At 33.0% G+C, this 5,096-nt stretch overlaps 1 non-coding gene across 1 annotated transcript; it reads left to right on the top strand.

Moving 5' to 3' along the window:
• The first annotated feature begins 4,797 nt into the window (after positions 1-4,797).
• On the top strand, positions 4,798-4,869 carry TRNAV-UAC (transfer RNA valine (anticodon UAC)). Its single transcript has one exon. It is a non-coding gene; the product is annotated as a tRNA-Val (tRNA).
• The last annotated feature ends 227 nt before the right edge of the window (positions 4,870-5,096 follow it).

The following is a 5,096-nucleotide window of genomic DNA, read 5'->3' as shown; positions in this document are numbered from 1 at the left end:
TTAAGAGAAATAGGGTTTGAAAAATATTTGTAAATATCTATACAAATTCCAAGTCTTCACTATGAATCAGTTCCAGGAGCAGATATAAATCAATTGCAGGAACAAATTGAATCAACATCTGGAATCGGCAAAAGAGTAGCTCCAAAAACCAGTGTTGCAAACATTGTGATTATCATGGTCCTGGTATTATTGCAATGTCACAAATTTTACCCTAGAACGATATTATTGCCGATAAACTGTGCAATGTTTTCATTCTTGAAAATAGCATGAGAATATTGTAAATATCTTGATATTATCATGAGATGCATGAAATTATTTTCCCTAATCATCGATGGAGGGGCATAAAGTCAGTTATTTGTGTCTTTGAATCATTTTGTATTTTTTAAATTAGCCTATATTTTGTGATATTTTCTTGATGTTTTCAATATTTTCTTTTCCTAATTCTTGGTGATATTTTTGCTGACATTATGTTTACAACATTACCAAAAACACAAGAAGCACCCCAATCAAATCTTCAAATCAGTAGTCCAAGTCTTAATCCAAATTAGGTTTTAATAATAGATCCAAGAAACTGCCCATTCAAATCTTGAGTACTCCAAATCATCGAATGAAACTCTCTGAATCAAACTAAGAAGAATTATGAATCAGCACAAGAATATTGTTGAATCAACGCTCTTTGTTGCTCAAATGATCAATGAGAAGGTTGTGAAGCAAATATAGGGGGAATGATTAAATAGATGGGAAATGAGGTTTATGGCAGTTTTAGGATTTTTGGTAGGTTTATTTTTTCCTTTTTCTGGGGTTGGGGCTACAATGGTACAAAATTGGTCAAACATTCTAGTTTGTTTGGTTTTTTTCCTGAACTAGAAGTTTTGGGAAAAACTGATCAATTCTAGTTTGATGGGTGTGTTCTGATTGGAAATGCTCAAAGCAGTACTAGAACTAGTTGCTTCTAGTTTGGATTGTCCATTTTCAAATTTCAGCAACACTGAGCTGAACATGGATCTAAAGATGTTAACTACAAGTTGATGATAAAATGGTTGACATTATCCTTTGCTATTCTTGCGTCCCCCCCCCCCCCCCCAAAAAAAAAAAAGAAAAAGAAAATATCATACCCACTGTTCTGGTTTTTTGGGGAGTAAGGAAATGTCCCTTTGTGCGATGGATTTCATTGGGGATGAAGGGACTTGCTGGCCATACCTGAGACATTCCTGGAAAATTTCAGGGACGTTCTTGTATATAATTTCTCTTATATAGGGTAGGTCTTGTATATAATTTCTCTTATCAAAATTCTTTTGCTGCATGTGGAGGAATCTGTACATGTTGTGCAAATTTCTGACTTAAAGCATATGATTGTTATCCTATAGTTTGTATTGCCTTGTGAAAATCATTTTGCTTTCTGAATGAACTTGTGCCTCCTATTTGCAAATCTATTTTTAGTCAAAGATGATCATTCTATCATATTTTAGTATGTTATTCCTTGCAATTAGTTTATAGTGCCTTGTCATAATATATGCAAAGCATCCTTATTTTCCATAAGTTAAGCATCCCTATTTTCCTTATTTTATTAGCTTGCTTCTTAGTGATTGAAGAGAATTTTTTATAACAACATCATTGTCAATATCCTCTATCCTTTTGGAGCATACCTGTATTTACCATTTAGCCACCTATTCATGAATTTGTTTGAGTTGAGTCTCATAGCAGTTCAAAATCCGATCAAAAAATCATTAAGGAAATAACCTATAAGACGTATAGAAAAGAAGCTTGTAATTGTTTTTTCATTCCCTAAGGAGACTTTGTTGTTCCCTTTTTTAAAGTTGAATTTTTGCTTGGACAGTGAAACCCTCATAGCTAAGAGTTGCCACTTGCGAGCATATCCAAAGAGGTTTTCAATACCTTTGCAAATCAAATAGGGCATGTCTATATCAGCATATATAAAATTTTATAAAACTTATATAATTTATATATGATGATCTAGACATGCCCTATTTGATCTTTAAAGGTATTGAAAATCTCTTTGCATATTGCATAAAGAAAAAAAATTACAAATGGCTGAAACAATTGATACTAGATGGAGGTTAGAACACAGGCAAACTAGAAGCAGACCATAACCAAGACAAGAAACTGAGCATATTTTTCATATGACTAACTAGACTAACCGACACAACATATGAAATATCATTGTTAAGCAGATTCTATTTTAATCATTCAACAGAATTTGATGGTCCTCTAACCCACATGTCCCATGGTCAGTAAACCACACTTCAGTCAATAGTTAGGTTTAATGTTTTGAATTTTCAACAAATGAGCTTCCTTCAATGTTGTGGGCCTTATGATTGAGGCTACATTTGTTACCTATTCAAGGTAGCAACCAATTTCAAATGTATTTACACAGACTTAATCAAAGAACTTCACTGTAAGAGTTTCTCATTGGGATACATTTTGCAATCACTGGCATGATTTGGTGTCTTCAAAACTTGTTCTTGTGTGCATGTGTATTATGTTTTTAAAAAATTGTCAGTTCTCTATTAGTAGTATTTTCTTCTCACATATGTAATAAAATGGTACCACAAAGTATTCCATCTATATCGATAATTATGTTGGTATATGAACATCTTTCTACAACTACATTCCTATTGGGTTTGAATGAAAATTGCATGCGGTAGCCACCACAAAGTGGCTTGCCTCGTGATATCCAAATGAAAAGTAATTGATATTAATGATTGTGCATGTGTTGATTTTATGGAAATATATAATTGTTCTAGTTTTTAAATGGGATCCAACCAAGGGTCTATTAAATATTTTGTTTTCAACTCTCAAAAGCTCCATTTTTTTTGGATTTCATGTCATTGTTAGGATTAAGTTTTTGAATTTTGACAACCTATGTCTTTAGGACATAACCTTTTTCCCCTTAACCATATTAAATTGGTATTTTTTGTGTCAATTTGTATAATTTTAACAAATACAGTTTACTACGTGTAGATTTAAGATATTTTTTTTTGTAAAGTTTTGCATTAATTATTCATACTCATGATTCTATATTAGAAAAAAATGCAATTTTGATATCAGGTGCAAAGTGAGGTGGGTTGTATAAAAGCCCTGGCTTTCGACATTACAACTTCCTGTAATGGCTTTGTGTTGGGTCTTGTAACAACTACATGTTTCCTAAAAGGTGAGTTGTGTCTATTCTGATTGCTGATAAATCCAAATTTTTTTTGTATAATTCATTTACTTATGGTTAGTATTCTTGGAACAATGACAGGTGGTGGATTTAAAAATGTTTTGGTTATTGGAGCAGATGCTCTTTCTAGATATGTTGATTGGACAGATCGGAGCTCCTGCGTTCTTTTTGGGGATGTTACAGGTAGACATCCCTTTTTAGCCTTGCAAATTAAATTACCTTTACAAAAGTCTCACTGCTTTGACTACTGTAGCTCCCATATTTATTAATCCCTTTCTGTTGTTAAACATGATTTTATACCTTTCTATTTATATGTAAACTCAAAACTTCTTAAGTATTTGACATATCCTTTCAAGTGTTGGTATTTTTACCTTGTTGTTGCTATAATCTTACACACTGGAATACATAATTAGATGCTATATTGATTAGCTCATTGTGGTTGTCACAATAACTGTTAGGGCTGAAACATCAACCATTCTGAAATAATGGCTACTTGCATAGCCTGCACAACTTGCATGATGACAAACTTATAGTTTTCAAAGGTCTTTTCTAAATATTTTTTCTTGACAAATTTGTCTTTTTGGTACCAGGTACCGTAGAGTGCTATTGTGTGACATATGCTATGATATAGTTGCCTGGATAAATAGACAGAAGTGTTGTACAACAGTATTTTTTAAATCTAAAGAAACATTGTTTCCAAGTACAAAGTTTATTAACCAAGAACATTTTTTAGACTTCTTTTCTAAGTTATGATTATATTTCGATAGGGGATTTTGTGTACGCTGATATTGTGTTGTCTCTTTGGTTTTTGTCAGGTAACAATGGTTAATAGGGAATGTGTTCTTGAGCGGTAGACACACATCTTATTCTACCATTGACAGGAAACTCCGTGGTTTTCAGGCATGGCAACAAAAACGTAGATGTCAGTGGGATAGCCAAAGTATGTGTTGGATGAATTTAATACTAGTGATGATTTTGATTCCTTGTCAGATAGAGAATGTCACGAGTCAAATTCAAATAAACAGAAGCAACTCAAGAATGAAGGTGAAGCTATAGCTTTCTGTCCAAGTCAATTTCTTTTATTTGTTGGTTGTTGTCATGTTTTGAGTGCAGACTTGTGAAATTCCAAATTGTATGTTGGTTTATGTGAAATTCCAAATTGTATTTTGTTCATGGTTTCCGGAGATCTGTGTTACATTTGCACAAAAGTTTAGATATCATTCAAATTTAAACACCAAACAACAACAACATTGAGATTTTTCTTTCACTCAACCTATAACATATTGCATCTGTCTTCATCAATGTTCTTCTTCCATATGCTATCCACTTATGCCATTTATTTTACAATATTTGGTGCATTTGCTAGTTATAGGTCATTTATAGACTATAAATGTCTTCAGAGTTTCACTTCTAATTGAGTATTCAACTGAACATATTGATTCTCTTATACATAATTATTTTTCCCTCCACCCACTTTTCATAACTTCCATAGCCATTAAGTAGGGACTTGCAACTTCAATGTTGCTTTGCTTGTTTAACAAAATATTGTCGAGACTTTAATTTATTGAAATTTATAGAATTTACAATTTATAAAGTTTTAAGGTCTAATTTTTTAAAGGGCACTAGCTCAATGGAAGAGCACCTGCTTTACAAGCAGGAGGTTGGTGGTTCAATTCCATCGTGCCCTGACATCCATATGGAATGACGACAATCAATTTTTGGTGACGGAGGCTCTTTTGACCATCACCAATGAGCTTTGGTGACATTTTTCGACCCTCACCAAAATATGAAATGGTGACGATCAACGAACGCCACCATATATACACATCAATAGTGATGACCCTCAAAGGTACGTAACCATAAATCATTGTTGTTGATATGAAATGGTGACAGTCGTTGTCCGTCATTATAGTCA

Source organism: Pinus tabuliformis, chromosome 8 (genome assembly GCF_031772625.1).
Source record: "Pinus tabuliformis cultivar Carrire ecotype Pingquan chromosome 8, CPIR1, whole genome shotgun sequence".
Classification (NCBI taxonomy): Eukaryota; Viridiplantae; Streptophyta; class Pinopsida; order Pinales; family Pinaceae; genus Pinus; species Pinus tabuliformis.
The sequence above is the reverse complement of the archived record's forward strand: the minus strand, read 5'-3'. Positions and strand labels throughout refer to the sequence as shown.